Raw genomic sequence first — 18,469 nt, forward strand, 5'->3', positions numbered from 1 at the left:
GATGATCATTGTTCCAACCAGACCTAAAGCCTTAAACTTATCCCCCGCTGCCTGTTCTAACTTTCTGGTCAGACTAGCAAAAGCAAGAAGTAACGTGTTATTTGGCTGCTGCTTTATTTTCCCTCACTCTCAGATCCCTGATTGACTTGACTGTGATGTAAAGGAATTCAGTTTTATTGTGGCAGTTTGGGGAGAAAGTCACATAGCGAATGCCACCCTCACCGAAAATGGTAAATGCCATGAAATCACAGTTGTTCTAAGAGTCATAACTTGCAGGTATTTATGAAGGTTAATGCAATTTTAAGCATTTTCAGCCAAAAAAAAAAAAAAAAACCAAAAAAAACCAAGACTAGCTATAGGCAATGCTATGCCTTCTAGAACCTTTTTGTTACTTCTACACAGTGGTTGCTTGACACTTAGATCTAAAATGAAAGATGGTATGGGCAAATTAAACATTCAGGCAGATAAGACAAATTGCCCTGTCAGAGTGTTTCTCTTCATCATCCCCAAACAGCTCTGCAATTAAAAAAAAAAAAAAAGCCATTGTTTACTTATGTGTATAATAAAAAGGAGATACCTTCTGACAACACCATGAAAAACTTTGGGTTTTGTTATGGTTCCAGCCTTCTGACTATCCATTCTCATGGGCCCTCAAAGTTTACTGAGCTCTCAGCACAAGATTAGGACTTCTCATGAGCTGCCCTTTTCAATTGTTAGAACCAGTACTTTATCCCTTTTCTGTATTTGGGTCTCAGAAACATATGGATGGTTTTGCTTGGCCATCATGAGCGACAGTCTCATATTGTTATAGTTGTCAACTACGTGTCAAATTGTGGCTACTAATATAAATAAACAAGTTGAAGAACACAGACTCCTCCCTATACCTTGAGAACTCTCCTGAAAAAACAGCTTTGTTTGTAATCTTTGCCTCAGTTAACTCTCTTTTCATATTTGCTTAAATTAATTTTATTGAAGTTGTGTACCCAAAGAAAATATTAAAAAATTTGGGAAAAAATTAATCAACATCAAAAATCATTCTGAGGGTACATCAGGTGTATCTCGCTCACTGTGGGGTTTCAGTTTTTATGGAAAGTGTAATTTTCATAATTGGCCATCTTCAATGAATGAAAGATGAATTGAAGAATTGAAAGCAGCACAGGACAATTTAGTTATTTACTTATTTTTAAAGTACAAATTTAGAATGACATTTCAGGACTCTCCACCTTTAACATATGGTAAATAATGCCACTAACTTGAATGGATTCATTGTGGATTTTCAGGTAGTTTAAGTGAAAACACATTTTTCCTTTAATATTAAAACATGCTCATTAAAGTTTCTCTTTACTGTGTTTATATCTCTGCCTTTAGCAGTGCCGCACTGTCTGGCGTGTCTTTTTTTCACTTAAATAGCCAAACAGCTATGAAAAGGCAGAAAGCAATTTTACTGTTCAAAAACTCCATTGTGCCTGAAAAAGAAAAATAAACAAACCTAAAGACAAACCCATTCCCTCTGCATTCAATCACTATGATGAGACAAAATGCACATTTTTGTAATCAAAGCTGTATGAAACCTTCCAGTTTCTGTGACATGCAGATGGCAATAGATTAGTGGGTCAGTTCAGATGATCTGTGTTGATATTACTCAGCGTGATATCGTGCAAACACGTTTTTTTAGATATTTCCACTACTTGTCAATTTTCACTGGGGTACCTGCCTATTTTCACCTAGTAGGAATTACTGTAGCAATGGAGAAAAACTTGCATCATCTGGAGTCTGCAGCAGGAGCAGACATCCTCTTATGGATCCAGCCACACAAATGGTAGAGATTACCCTTTGTGTGAGGTAAGATCAGCTGGTTTCACTCAGATCACCTGTGGAAGCTGTGGGAGCTAAACCCCTCTGATTTTGTCTGAAAGGAAAGTTTAAACCAAATGCTCTGTCAGCAAAACCTCATCAGGTTAAAGAGAAGAGTAACTGGGAGGTACTGGAGAGAAGAAATCTCATTCCCTTGCATGGCTGGACCTGGAGGAGGTTGTCTGCCAACAAACAGAATGAGTCTGGACAACAGGAGCAGCTCCACAGTGTTGGGAATGGGAGCTTTCCAGTATTGCCCTGCTGTCCTTGGGTGGGCAGACTTGAAGCAGAACAGTCTTGTTCATTCCTGGTTTGAGACAATACCCATTCAAATGTAGGAAAATATTGCCACTAACACAGTCATGTTGAGCTGCCTTTGGCTGCTCACTGTTGACAAGGGCCAGTAGTTACTGTGGAATATGTGGTTAAAGATGAAATCTTTTTAGTGATTTTACTGGGGACAGAGGCAGGGAACAGGGTACAGCTGGTGCAGGAAGCAGCCTTGAGAACTGCTAGTTGGGATGAGGAGTTTCCCCTTGCTCCTTGGGGACCGAAGCCCCCTGGGTGTTGTGCAGCAGCTGTGGTCCCTGTGCCCTCGCCGGGGGCTGACCCTGGCTGGGGAAGGAGCCTTGTAACCACTAGCACCTGACATGCGTGAGATTTAATTTCTGACTTGGAGGTGAAACAATACAGTTACTGAATCTGTTTCAAATTATAACCCAGCTTGAGTACAGCCTGCAAACTACAGTCCTCCTTGCTCGGCATTTGTCCATGGCAGCCAGAAAGGCTTAAATAAAGTTGCTGCACTGAAGCAAACCCGGCAGCTGCTGGGAAAATGCTGGAGAAGGGACAGTGTGGAGCCCAAAGGAGGCAAGGCAGCAGTCAGCTGGAGTCTTGGCTGGGGGAAGCATCCTTCTTAGCCTTTCCTTCTGCGGGGCAGCATATGGAGTCCCCCCTGAGGAGGAAGGCATGCACGGCTGACCACACCACCGCAGGGCAGAGGCCGTCTGCTGCTGCTCCTCCACTCCTGGAGCACAGACCCAGTCACAGGGGATGCTTCTGGTCGGGCAGCACAGAGGAGGCAGCCTTGCCTCCTCTTCCTCACCATGGGGACTCTGAGATTTTTCTCTCCAGCGGATAGGTCAAGTACTGCTATGGGGCAAGCTGTGGCCTCAAGGCCATGGCAGAGCTAGTCTGGACCCTCTGGCAGGGAAGTGAGAACAAGAAGCACTGGTGAATTGGCAGCACTCTCTAAGCAAAATCCGTGAATCTTAAGCAGCATTTGAAAATCCTGCTAGAAGCTGGGGCATGGTGCAGGCACTGCAGGGTGTTTATTCCTGCCCCCACCCTGCTGGTTGCTGATGGTAAGGTAATATTTTGGGGTGGTAACATAGCATCTTGCTCCTCTTGATGGAAGGCACAGAGGCACAGCTGTGCTTGAGTAGTAGAGGCCCTTCTGCTATTGATTTCTGCCCATTCAGCCCTGCTGTGGTATATAAAGCAGGTTTAGCGTGAGTTGTTTGCGCTAGGGCTAGATTTATTCTCTGTGAGCATGGTTATGCCTGACATTAGGAACACATCTTGCACAGAATCTCATTTTTAACATCTGCTATAATATGCTTTATTATGAAGTATTCAACAAAGGAAAAGAAGATTTTTGGAAACAAACAAAAAGTTAACCCAAGATGTTACAGCAGTTTTTAATGTAGGATACCAGCAAAACCAGAGCTTGCCATATGCTAAAAGTATCATATATTTCTTATACCTATGGGAAAGATTTTTCTCTTATATCTGAAATGGACTGTATTACAAACAGCTTGTTAAATGTGTGACAGATCGGCTTGAAACGATGGTCCTTGTACTCTACAGGCCTGCACATTTGCTAATAAACTGACTACATATACAAACAGTCTGTTCCAGGGTTTAAGCTCCTATTACACTGGTTCATGTTTCAACATGCAGCACTCTGTAGTTTGTGTTTTCAGCAGAACAAGTAAGTGGATGCATATGCATTACAATTCCAGACATCATTCCATACCAGATGTGGTGCCTTTATTTTTAGTACTGCAGGAGTGTCTGCTGACCCTTTCTCACCCCATGTCTAATGAAAGATTGACTGCTCTGGGTTTTCTTATGTTGAATTATATATTAGAGGACAGTGGATTTAAAAATTAATTCAAGATTAATTCAGGGATGACTGCACATGGAATTATTTGGCCAACAGATGAAAAATGAAAATTTCACTACAAAGAAAAAAAATTGTAGAAGTGTCAAATTTTAATCCAATTTTCTATAAAGAATGATCATGTTCTGAGACCCTTCTGAGGACTACAATTAATCATTCAGAGTGATACCCTTTTTCCACTTGCTATGCAAGCTCCCCTCTGAGCCAAAGCACCATCCGTGCTCCTCTAAAGCAGGGATTCATGTGCTCAGTCAGTAAAATAAATTAGCACTGTACCAAATGGCTCCAAATTCAGGAAGACACAATGGCTGAAGCACACACTTAGGTGAAAGGAGGCAGGGCTATTGCATAGACTAAAAGAGAAAAAAATGTAGTCCCCCTTCTAGCCAGATTTACAGCTTCTACAAAGGCTTGTAACTTTTTAGGCAAATGGGAAATGAATCAAAAGCCAGAAAATGGATCTCTTTCATTTGAGACTCTGTTAAATTTTAATGGCACTGCTAGATGTAATACAGACGCTCCTGCTTCACTAAATCAAAAGGAACACACAAAAATTAACTATATTTTATCTTACATGTTTAACTGTTGTGGGATTTTTATATTAAATAAAATAAAAAGAGGAGACTATAATGAAAAGCAGGCTAATCAGATGGGTGCTAGAAGCTCACCTTACTGACTAAGGAAACAAATGTTTCAAAAAAGGTATAAATGATTCCTTTTAACTAGTAAAAAATACTTGTGAAAACAAGACTGCTTGGTTAAATAAACCTCTAGAATTGTTATGATTTCAGTGATACAGTTCCATGTTTGTTCTCTTTCAGTCTAAGTATTTTAACATTGCATAATTTTTATTGTTTGTTGGAATATTTTCTGGACATAAGGTTCATGGAGGATGAAAAGAGGAAAACAGAGAAAATACACCGTATTCTTCAACTGGCAGAATTATCTCTGGAAATAATTTTTCTCTATTTTCATATCCACAAGTTTGTTTATTCGTTTATATCAGTTCTTAAAATTTGACAGCAGCTATTTTTCAAAGCAGTGAACGAACTGTAGAGAATGAAGTCTCATGCAAATGCAACTGTAAACTGAAAAGAATTGAATAAAATTGAATGCACTTTCCATTGTGGAACACAGAAAATTTAAAGGCCTTGCTGCAGTGCATGAATAGTACTGAGTGCATAGAATATGTTAATGACAAATTACCTGGGCAGCAATGGATGCAGGATAAAAACTGCATCAAATCAAGGGCTGCAGCCTGCAGCAGTGGAGCAGCTGATGTGTATAAGCTCTCCCTACTTCCCGGTCCATTTTATGTTTCTCTGGCTTGTTACCTTATTAGAGAGGAAAACATTTAAAAAGGTTCTCCTGGAGGCTGGCTGCTTTCTTGCTGAATCAGCCGCTTGCTACTGAATTGATTTCTACTTCTTCCACCTCACGAAAGCTAGAAAATGTTTTTAATTGAACATTCCCTTAATTTACATGACAAGCTTATGCAGAAGAGAAAAGGCTGAAAGGCAACGAATGCAAAGAATGCCCCCTCTATTTATATATATAGCAATGACAAGGTCTTATATAAATTGGAAATGAATAGTTATTTAATATATTTTGTTAACCAAAAGTTATTTATAAACAAATTAATGTATGTAACAGAAACATAAATGCAGTAACATATAATTCTGAGAAATAAATTGAATCTAGTTACGGGGCAGGTATTGAATAGGAATGTGTTGTTAGTGTATAGCGAATAAGAATAAGGCCCTGTTCTTCCCATGATCAGACATCAATGACACTGGAAATTGTTTTGACAAGAAGATCACTAGTTTTCAAATTAATCTGCTGAATTTGAAATACATTTCATTGTGCTAGCAGGAGAAAGGTAATTTTGCAAACCCTGTTTTAATAGATTTTTTCCAGACAAAAGTTACAATCTAAAAAATCTTCTTAGAATTTTTAAGTAAAAAAAGTAGAAAAAACCTTTTCTTATGTCATACAAGATGTATAGATCTATTATTTATAGCCTTATGATAATTGTGTGGAAATCAGGAGCTTTCCCTATATATCCAAAGCAATTTCTACTGGGAGATCTGGTCTCCCATACTGTCTTAGCCCAAAGTTAATGCAGATTGAGAAATATTACAGGTTGGCTTTATTACTACCAAAATTGCTGTCTACCATTTTTGGAAGCTTAGTATTTTTGGATGCAAATATGTGAATGTACTGACCTCTGCAAAGTACTTGGGAGAAGGAAATTTAAAAAAAGAGTGACTATGAAGCCAGTCCTACAAAATTAATATTTAACACACCTTAAATGCTTTGAGATGTAGCATCATCCACTAAGATCAGGGTAAGCATGCTCCATGTTTTATTGTGGTCTCTGCTACCATCCCACTATGTAGCCTTGTGAAAGTTTGCAGTATGGGGACAATGATTGCTGAGCTGTTGCCTCATCGACTTAAGTGCTTGTACGCCTTTCCTACCTTTTTAGTTTCTATCTCAATCTATAAGTTTACGAGGCAAGGACAGTACCTGACTTCATAAGCAAGTATTCTGGGAGGGATATAAATCTCCAGGATTCAATGCATAAGCCAGCCTGTAATGCTAAACAAGGGAAACTTAGCTTCCAGGCAGATTGTTTCCAAACGGCCAGCTGCAGTGTTTCTTTGTCTGAAGCAGCTGGTACTGACCAATCTTGGAGATAGGATACTGGGAGAGATGGATCACTGGTTTGATCCAGTATGGCAATTCCCAGGCTCTTCTACAGTGCCAATTATATTACTGGCAGTCAGTAACAATAATAAGATTACCATGAGGAATTTAACTAATGAGATCAAATAAAGAATCAAAATTTGGTGGGGAAGAGAAGGTTCATCATACTGCCAGATGTCCAAAATATATTGAATGAAAGGATGGTTTTTTTCCTATGGTAATTTTAAATACAGCTTTTCAAAGTTTCTACTTTCGGAACCTCTTAAAATAAATTTAGTGGTTTCATAAAAAAAAAAACTTGAGAAGGGGTGTGACATGCAGTTAATGGAAATGAAGGAAAAGTGGGAGGAAGGAGTAGAATGTAAAAGTTTGCAGGTTAGAAATGTGCAGGTTGGAAAGTAACAAATAAAACTGAATTACACAAGAAACCACAAATGAGTAGGCAGGAAATAGAGGAAACCTTGTTGTACTGTCCTTAGAGTACATTATACAGTGTGTCTTCCAACAACAGAGCCTGGGAATCAAAAGATGCCAGCAGTTAGCAGCCAACATCTGAAAGCTACAAAGCACTGTTTCCTCTGGTAGAGGTGGACAGCATTTGGAGGTTGTGAGCACTAGGAAGATTTGATCTTTGATTAGGGGCAGTAGCTTTTGCTTCACTTCGCTTTCCTAATAAATTCAGTTGGAGGAAAGGACAGGGAGCACTGGCTCTGCTGGAGCTGCCTTAGTCCGTAGGTTAGAGTACTGTGATCCCAGATGGCTGAAGCAACGCCAGCTGGTAGCACTTGGACAAAGAGTTCGGTCTGATGAAACACAGCCTGACAGCTGGTATCAGATGCTGGAGAACTGTAAGTTTCAGAGAACGTGTTGCTATTGGAGTCATGACAGAAATTTCAAGGGAGAAAAAAAAATTAAATTTGAGAGACACTGGTAGAAGATCTCATCTGCATTGAAAGAAAAGCTCAGCCATGCTTTGCTGATGTTGCCAGCTGAGGACTTGGCCTGAAGTTTCTAAGGGCCTGTATACACTACAAAATAGCGGGAACTTTGTATGATTTCTTGTTCAGAGGAACCACTGACAGATTCCAAAAACAAGCTTATACTTGAGGCCATTAGCACATTTACTAAACGCTGGAGTCATTTGCATTACAGTATTTTGGCAACGGTCCCTTGCTTTCAGTTGTAGTGCTGAAGGGTCAAAAAGTCAGGATTCTAACTTTATGAGGATTTACAAATTAAAAGCCAACATTTTTGACTACACCTAAAGATTAATGAGAAGAGTGGGGAGACATATCCTAAAGGGAATCCTCTACAGGGGAATGTAGCTGCATTTTGTGGCATTTGAGACTCCAGTAGACATAGACTTAAATACACTGCATCATGGGTAATGAAACAGGGACATGTCTGTGAGAAAAAAGACAACTTTGAAGGAAAAGTCTCTCGGCTAAGCACAGGACTGATATGTGCCCTGACCATCAACACTTAGGGAGGACTCCAGGGCACACTTCCCTTATTTTCTTTGTTCATCTGTGTCAGTAGTTTCTGGGTACTTTATACTTAGAGGTACCCACCCCTATGCCAATATTTCTGATTTTTAACATATCTGCTAAGAATCTCCATCTTCCCTAAGCAGCATATTGTGTATTTCAACATATTGTGCATTCAAGCATATCGTATATTCACACCAGTGGGGCTGGGATTCTTCTGAAATTATTTTTGCAGTCTAAATATTAGACATCAAATTTAAGCTTTTCATCTGAGCTTTCTCAATAGCTAATAGAGACAGTAAAATATGATTAGAATAAGTGATATGAATTATCATTGCCAGATGCCTATTACCCTCCATTGGGTACAGAAAGAGGGTATAAATGGCCTCAGTGCAGATGTTATTAGTGTTTGTTTAGTTAAAGTCTGAGTGGGTCAATCCCACCGTGTTTGAGATTTTAAGACATATCCCTCTTGGCATGATTCGTTATGTAGATTAGGTGTGTCCCCATTCATCACGTCACTGTGGTGACTCCTGTTTGCCGATAGCTAAGTCTTTTCCTTCATTGTAGGAAAACTAACATTTGCCTCGGGGCTGAGAATCTCATGGCAGTTCTGTGCCCCAAGATATCTATGCCCTTTTGTGTATTTGTCTCTAAATACCAAACAAACTAGTATGGGAAGTCTCAGGGTAGTTTAAAAGACTAGATAAAAAAGGAGGCATAAAAACGGGTGTCCATGCTGATGCACCAGGCACATGCCTGCCACATAAAATGGTCTGACATATAAACTCAGTAAGAAAACTGTTTAAAAAAATTAAGTGTTGTGAGTTAACCATGGCCAAGGGCCACACAGCCATCCAGCCACTCGGTCACTTACCCTCCTCAATAGGGTGAGAGGAAAATAGGATGAGAAAACCCCTCAGCCAAGAAAAAGACAAAGGGATCACTTATGGATTGCCATCATGGTGTAAGGGGTTGACTCTGGCTGGGTGCCAGACATCCATCAAAGCCACTCTAACACTCCCCTTCACAAGTGGACAAGGGAGAAGAAAATATATAAAAGGATTTGTGGGTTGAGATAAGGACCAGGAGAGGTCACTCACCAAATACAGTCAAGGGCAAAACAGACTCAGCTGGGGAATATTAATTGAATTTATTAATAACAAAATCAGAGTAGGAAAATGAGAAGTAAAATAAATCTTAACACACCTTCCTCCCAGCCCTCCCTCCTTCCCAAGCTCTACTCCTCCCCCCGGCAGTGGCGCAGGGACGTGTGGAATGTGGGTTATAGTCAGTTCATCACGCATTGTTCCTGATGCTGCTCAGGGAGGAGAGTCTTTCCTCTGCTCCAGTGAAGGGTGCCTCCCATGGGAGACATTCCTCCACAAACTTCCCCAATGTGAGTCTATCCCACAGGCAACAGTTCTCCATGAACTGCTGCAACGTAGGTCACTCTTCTTTGGGGTGCAGTCCTTCAGGCACAGGTTCCTCCATCGTGGGTCCTCCACAGGGTCACAAGTCCCACCAGGAAACCTGCTCCACCATGGGCTCCTCTCTGCATGGGTCTGCAGGTCCCTGCCAGGAGCCTGCTGCAGTATGTGTTTCCCACAGGTTCACAGCCCTCTCCTGGGCATCCACCTGCTCTGGCATGGGTCTCCTCCATGGGCTGCAGGTGGATCTCTGCATCTCCATAGTTCTCCATGGGCTGCAGGGGAATCTTAGCTATGGCTCCTGGACCACCTCCTTCCCCTCCTTCTCCATTGACCTTGGCGTCTGCATAGTTGTTCCTCTCACATGTTCTCTTTCTGCTCTTCTCTGGCTGCAATTACATCTGTACAATAATTTTATTTGTTTTCCTTCTCAAATATGTTACCACAGAGGGGTTGCCACCATTTCTGATTGGCCCAGAGTTAGCCAGTGGTGTGTCCATCCTCAGCCAGCTGGCGTTGGCTCTACTGGACATGGGGGAAGCTTCTGGCAGCTTCTCACAGAAGTCGCTTCTGTAGCCCCCACATAAAACCTGGCCATGAAAACACAATACACATGGGTAAAGCCGTCTCAGTTTGGGGGAAAATAACTTAATTTGTAGCCAGTTAATATAGATTCAGGTAGTGAGAAACAAAGATAAGCATTAACCAACACCTTTCCACCTCACTTTCTCAGGTTCAAGTCCAGACTCCTCTCTTTCCCAAGAGCACAGGGTGGGTGGAGGGGATTACAGTCCAGACACAGTGCTTCCTCTCTTCTGCTCCTTCCCTCTCCCACCTTTCCTGTGATTTTGTGCAGGTGTTCCTAGAGGACTACAGTCCTTCAGGAAAAATCTGATCCTGTCTGGGCTTTCCATGAGCTGTGACTTCCTTTGGGGCACATCCACCTGCCAAGGCACAAGGTGCTCTTGTCCATAGTGTGGATCTTCTGCTCCACCTGCTCTATCAGATGTAGGTAAATATCTGCTATGGAGATCCTCCTTCTCCTAGGCACCAACAGCCAGTAGAGGGAGTACAATGGAAGATCTTCCACCTAGTAACTCTAAAGATGCTTCTTTTTACATGTTTGGCTTTCAAATTTTCCGTTTCTAAAGGTTTTTTCCAATTCATTCTTTCCCTGCATTTTCATCTTTTCCATTTGGCCTCAAAAATAAAGAGTGGAAGACAAATGGCACACCACAAAAGAAGAAAAGCAGACAACTTAAAAAAAAAATAAAACTTTCAAAAGCATAGTGTTTTGGTTTACAGTTTTGACTTAAATTAAAAAAAACCCAAACTTTTCCCAGAAATTATTCTATATTCCAGAGGCTGTTTTCAATGTGTTGTTATAAAGATGCCAGCAAACCAGCCTTACAAAAAAAAAATAATGGATGATATTGAGGAACCTCTTATCTCTTTCTTTAAGAGTGTCATCAGACCAAAAGGGCAATCTCATTCTTCTTCCAGAGTTCTGAGGGCAAGGATGCTTTTATTTTCCTTGATGGCATCTAAATGTAATGAGATAATATCCAAAAGTCAATCTTAGAAAAGCAACAGCAAAATGCTTACTCTCTATTCTATCTATATTTTTAATTACTCAGAATTATTCCAAGTCAATAATCAATGTCATTTATTCCAGTAAGAGTTATTTAATGGCTGAGGGCGATCAAGTCGTAACTCAATCAATAAGTTCCATGCATTTCCTCTTTCCCTTGTCCCTCTCACTCTTTGTCACCTACACCCTCTGTGAAATGTTTCAAATTAAATGGAGAAATTGAGGGCAGGAAGTGTGTTACCTGTATATCAGTTTATTAAAATCCTCATTTTCACTGGTGCTTTTAAATGCTGTTTCGACTGGAATAAAGAAATCTGGCATAATTTTAGTTCACTTAAAGAAATGAAATATTTCTTACTTTAATTAATCAATGGAGTTATTAAACTGGATTTACCTTATTTTTTACTTTTTTTTTTTTTCCTGTAGTGAAATATTTTTATTTCTTTTTTTTCTTAATTAATTTATTATTCTACTTTTGCTAATCACTATATGGGAACCCTTGTGTTACACTGCACAATTTTATCAGCATAGAAGCCTTGCTGAAAAAGCAGTAAATGAGATCCTAGCACAGCAAATCTGCACTTAGCAGAGCTTTATTCAGTGCAATTAAAAGAGCCATCGTTTTTCTTACCACTGCTAGGTGGTAGGCATCAAGCTGCCACTTGGAGAGATGCCAACAGCATGCACCATTGACTACCCTTCCAGTAGATGCATAATTTACCAAAGTACAGAACTGAATGAGATGACAACCGAAGCAAAAGCTGAGCAAACCAAGGAAAATCAGCATTGACCTTTTGCATTGCTCCAGTCCTTGCAGTGAAAGGTGGGGATGACCCCCTGTACCACCAGGGCAGGGGGCAGGGAGGATGGCACTCTGGACGTGCATTATCAGAGAAAAGAGCAGACTGCAAGCAGCAGCAGGAAATTCAGTTTCGGGAGATTTATGAGCAGTGGTGTCCAGAAACTCAGTGAGGAGCCTCTTGAACTGCAGAGCAGTGTTAGGAGGAGCTTATTCTCTCTTCCTTCCCCAGCAGGGGCACACTGGGCAGGTGCTAGGACATTCTGATGTCTCACCTTGATTTATTTATTTGATGAAAAATAATGAAAGGGATGATCCTCAAGAGTCCTTGGAAATTCCATTATCTCTGCAAATTGAACATATTGATAAGTTGGTGATTATTTTAAAATGAACTAGAGAAATTGAAAGAAAAAATGCTTGTAGGAAGAGCCTGTCTAATGTGCAGAGATTTTAAAATGTAGGTAATATTTCAAGGGTATCAAAATACGGTAAAAAGACTAGGGGTTAATTGTATTGGCATGATAGTTGGAACCACATTATTATAATTCTCTTGGAAAGAACTATGGAGCATATGGAGTATATGAGGGGCCTAAGTGTCCATAGTAAGTTCTGTATGGGGATAAGGTGAAGGAACAAGAGCTCTCTTGTGTGTAAGAGGCGCTAAATAAGGAGAAGAAAATGATTTAACTACTTGCTGAACCAACTTTGTAGGTAGCAACACGTTCACAGTACCCTATCCCTTAAACAATGACATACACAAATTCACTCACTGCCATGATTCATCTTCATTTTACACTGCAAATACTACCCCAAATAGTCTACAGAGCACAAGCTGGAGAGTCAGCTGCTCAAAGAAATGCTCACATGGCATAAGAAACTTGGTATTTTGCACTGTGCAGAACTGTTAAGTCTTTGCATTACAAGTTTACTTCCCTGTTACTGAATTTTTCCTTTGTTTCTTTCTGAATAAATTTTGGTGTTTCCAGTTCTAAAATCATTGGATTTTTCTGTGTGGATTTTTCTGACTGCCTCTGAGAGGATCATCTCAGTAATGGAGACCAAGAGAAGACATAAAACCTCCTTGAAGGTACTCCTTGATTCTAAAAGATTCTGATGGTAGCTTTGAAGGGTGGGTATTTGCTCATTTAATTGGAAATTAATTTTAATCATTTAACAACAGTGTTATAAGAAAAAATGTAAACCTCAAACTACAGACTAGGGGACTAATTTTTGGATGACTAAAGGTAGCTGCAGTAAATCCAACCCAAAAGACTGATGCTTATTTAAAAGAGGAGAAATTACACTGGAAGAATACAGAGAGAATTCACAGGAAAAAAAATAACCATAAAATGAGTCTTCTGCCTAATATCTATTCAGTAGTCTGTGGTGAGCAGAGAGGGGCCTTTAGTTCATGAAAAAAATATGCTACTAATAAATAGTAAATTACTCAGGAGATAAGAAAAGTAGTCCAGTTCTGTAGGTGGAACTGTCAGCTAGGGTCTGGTTCTACTTTTAGTCCAGTGCATCTAAATATTTTGAAATCTTTCAGGGGTGGGATCATATCATTAAATATTCCATGATGTGAGATACAGAAGAAGTGTGGAATTAAAGAAAAAAAGGCCATTTGGATTTTTTTTCCTCTATAGAGTGACTGGTATTGTTTCTCTTACATTGTTTTGGCAGAATTGTTGCATGTACTAACTAATTAGAATAAGGTGTAGAAAGGCAGTAAATGCAGTGTTCATTTAACATATTCACTGAGCTTTGCCAAACTAATCTCTCATACCCAGTCTATAGAATTTATAGTACATTTGGGACTATGTTTCTACTTTTCCTTTAATGTCTGCACTTACTTTCACCTTTAATGGATTGAGGGTACCAATATTGATACTTTAACTGATAAAATTGTTCATTTACAGCATTTCTACTATAAAATAGAAAACAAACAAAAAAAGCAAACACTTTAGAAACCAATAGCTGACACAAAAACTCACTTTGTGGCTAATGTCACTTCTAGGAATCTGTTGATGATGCCTATCTATAATTGACTTAATCATCCATTATAAACAAATGAAGAAAGATAAACTGAACTTGTTTATAAGAGTGTACCATATAAAGGACCCATTTTGAGCAGTTTTTCAGAGTTGCATTTGGGCACATGATTCCAACTGCCATGAAAAGGCCAAACTATGTGGCACACACAGACTAGTAGTAGGCTTGTTCATAAAATCAGTCCCAAAAAAAAGAGTATACACCTTTTAAAGATTTCTTAAACAGAAAGTAAAAAATGGTCAGCCTTTGGTAGAAGACTTTCAAGGCTCAAGAACTAAAAGTCTTCCTCCAAACTCACTCCTGTCTCTTTTTGAGAGAATAGGGATCCAAAGAATAAGGCATAGGGAGTATATTTTAAGATATGTAGGTATTTACAAACATTTAACAGTTAATCATTGACCTAAAAGTTGCTGTTGTCTAGGTGTAAGCTGTTACAATAATTTTGGGTAAATAGGTTATTACACTTAATAATCTTAATAACACTATATTGAATTCAGCAACAGATGGACAAATAAATTAGAGACAGGAAAATAAACAGATAAATAAACTCAACCTATTTGGCTAGATGAAGAGAAGGATGAAAAGTAACTTAGTTACAGTGTATATGTACTTATGCTTGGAAGCTGAAAATAATTAGGCAAGGGCATTTCAGCCTTACTGACGAATGTATATTTATCTAACCTCAACTTTCAGCCAGTGTCAGGAAGCTGTTCCTTATGTGAGTCAGAAACTTTCCAGTGATTGGAAGATGAAGTTAAACAAATTCCATCTCAAAATAAGAATTTATTTCTTAACAGAGAAAGTAATTAAAGATCAGAACCTGTTTTTCCTTCACATGAAGATGGTGAACTCACCATTAGTTTAAATACTGTTGTAGAACAGGGACACATTAATCCAGCTTCTGAAAGAAAATGTGCAGTCTGTGGGAAATGTTGATGAGAGAGGACTGACGTGTATTTGCTACAGGGTCTCTAATGGATTCCTTGTTATTGAAAGGATACAAGGCATTAATGGAAACTTTAGTCTGTCTTGTTCCTCTGAAGTGCTTTCATCTTACTCGGGTTCTCAGGCATGAGTAGATAGGGATAAGAGGATGAAACTCAGTGGCTTCAGAGCATTGAGGTTAGAGTACATCCCTGTGGACTTTCATGCAGTGAAATGATGGATGTGACAGATATGCAGCAGCTTTACAAGGAGTCCCTCTATGCCTGAGCCTTTGCACAAGCCACAGGGTACACAGCTCCAGTTGTCCCATCACTGTCAGCGTTGCTGGATATCACCTGGACCTTCCAGGTAAAGCTTATTCTGGGGTGCCTAAGTTTGTATCAGGTTTGCATGTTATTAGGAGACCTATCATTCTGCTGACGAGCATCATATGAGTGTTCCAGTCAGAAGCATACACTCCCAGGGATCATGCACATTTTCCTAGAGATGGAAACAAAGACTAAAATGAAAGCAAGGGATTGGAGAGAGGAAGCTGAAGTTTGTTCTGTTACAATAACTGGAGACCAAACGGGAGGCACCCTGTTACCTACAGTGAGACCAGTGCTTAGATAAGCAAAGGAAATGGGGGAAGAAAACAAATGTGAAGTGCTTTTCCCAAGATCATACAGCTGGCCAGTTAGGAGCCTGTCCAACCAGCTGGGGCTCTCCTTCCTAGTCCAGAGCCTATGAATCCTCCAGCATTTCTGGTGCAAGCCACTGAATTGAAATATATTTATAGTTATGACTCTTACAAACTGAAGTAGTCAAGGAGAAAATTTTATCTTTTGCTGGTTTTGCATTGCAACTAGTTTCCACACCTGCATAAAACAAACATCAGAGGCTTCAGGAAAGACATCCTGACCATTATTAATATGCAGTAATGATGAAGCAGTGACCTAAATACAGGGAAGTAATTGTTTGTATTTGTTCATATTAAAATTTTCCCCTCCCTGTCTCTGGTGTCTTTTATTTGACTCTTAGTGTAAATACTTGTCTGTTGTCTAAAGCATATACGCTGTTTATTGGGTGGGAGCATGAAATAAGTCTCCAGATGTCAGATCAGGACCTCCTTGTCCTTCTCCCTCTCTCGTTAATGAAAACATTGAAAAAAAGACAATACCAACAAAAGAAGAATCCAACAGAGAAACTGTTCTCAGTGAACCTCTGTACACTCCTCCGGTACACTCCTCCTCTGTACATCCTACTGTAACTCACACACAGGAACATTTGTAACACATGCCCCTAGCCAAAGGTAGCGACTGGCAGGCATTCCCAATGTGCTGTAATGGGCTACAGTTCTCTGGAAAAGTGAGATTTCATCTTCACAGCTATGCTGAGCCAAAGAGGGAGCTGGAATAAGAAATGCTGTCAGCCACTCTGGCATGGTAACACACTAACTCAAGATATTGTGAAAATATTACTTTTAAGTAGAAAAGCTTGGTAAACTGGCTAGAGTAACAAGGAACATGACACTGTCTCACTGTCTCTTCTCTCATTATTTTAAGAAACCTCATTTTAGAGAACCAGAAAGACATCTTTAGCCTAAACTGTGAACATTCTTCTATACTGTCCTGTTTGGTGCTCAAGCCTTCAAGACAGTCAGTTCCTGAGATTTTCAGAGGCACAGTAAAGAACCTCCCCAACCACACAAAATTCAGCTATGATTTGATCCATTTGACCACCTTTTTCTGGGACAGAAGAGGGAAGGTTAAGGAAGTAAACTTTTCAGTTTGCATTGGTATATTAATTTTATATCATATTTTTTTCAGCTCCTGCAATTTCAGTGCTCAATGCACCTACAGGAATGAATCCTGCTTCCTAGAAGAAACAAGGGCAGCTGCAACTGCAGCATGGGAGGGGAACTGCAACATCTCTGTGTGGCTGCCTGTTGCTCCCCTGGTCACTCCTGCTTTGCTTTGTCCTGCCAGGCTGTGCTGTGCTGTACTGGGCTGGGCTGATGTGGACTTTGGGGAAGTAGGCTGCATTCCCACATGCCCAACCTCTTCCCACCTGCTGTCCACCCACTGCATTGCAAAGGCCTGAAGGGAACTCCGGAAAAGATATTAATAAGCTATCTCGGAGTAAGGGTCAACAGAGGAGCACATACATTGCTTAAATTAGTGTGCTATATTTACAGCAATACTTGCAAGTTGCAGTCACTGAAAGCCTCTTAAAAAGAAATGTGGCCTCTGTGCCCATGACAAATCATTATTTCTTTCCCTGAGGTTATAACAACCACAGTAATGACTTATCACACATTTTAAACTAGGATTATATCTGTGCTTCTTTTTAAAGATGTGATGTAAAACCCTGACTGATTTCAGTAGGAGTTAGAAAGAACAATGCAAAATATTCTAAAAATTCCTAATAAAGTAATCCCTCAGTCATGAATAAGCACATAAATATGCCTGAAAGAACAATTATTTTTTTCATACATGTGATGGAAATAAATCCTGTTAAATGAAACAAGTAGAAATAGATGTAGATAATGAGAATTCAGCATGGAAGTTATTTCAAACTTCTATTTTTCATATTCCCATGAAAGCAAAAGTCTTCTAATTGTACTCTATTTTAGCACCCAGGACTCAATACTTGAATCACAGTGAACCCTCTGTGCCAGGGCCAACTGGTATCCAAATTTGCAAGCTTTGCTGCCTCCACAGATGGATGACTAGCACTGTGTTGAAAGTACCATGAACACAGGTGTTTGCATGTGAGAAGATACCATTTTGCAGATAAAACCTCAGTATCACTCTTCAATACTTGTTAGATAATAAAATCTGGAGGATATGATTCTAGCTTGTGGGGGACAACAGCCACTTTTGGATTATGAGAGAAAATAGATTACTTGAGACAACCTTTGACCACCCATAAAACATAGATAAAGGAGAGGAAATGAAAATTAGGATAGAATGGTTGACAACTTTCAGTTTGGAAACTTTGAGCTCTTTTTATTTTCACAGTTGCTGCTGCAATTTCAGAAAATAACTTCTCAGTTCTCTAGCCTTCTCCATCTGAGCATCTGAAGTTTTGTCCATTTTCTGTCATAGAAATAAGTTGAAATGCTGACATTTCAAATGATGATAAACTAAGCTCCAGAAACTTAGATGAAGTTTGACTTTTCAGTCCTTGGCAAGATGTGAAAAGAGAAATTAGTGCCCTTATATGAAGTTTCCTGCTTCCGTAGCTTGATCTTTCTCAATATAAACCAAGAGAAATCCAAATCCAAATTGGAATATGCATGAGCTTATCGGAGAGCAGACTATTCTGTTGTTCTTTTTATAAGAAATAGCTCAGACCACACCTTAATACCAAGCAATGAACATTTGTGACATTTGAGCAATTGGTTTCCCAGACAATATTTCTGATGGTGACTGG

Source organism: Pipra filicauda, unplaced genomic scaffold, assembly GCF_003945595.2.
Source record: "Pipra filicauda isolate LSUMZ 115617 unplaced genomic scaffold, ASM394559v2 scaffold248_size1969534_pilon, whole genome shotgun sequence".
Classification (NCBI taxonomy): domain Eukaryota; kingdom Metazoa; phylum Chordata; class Aves; order Passeriformes; family Pipridae; genus Pipra; species Pipra filicauda.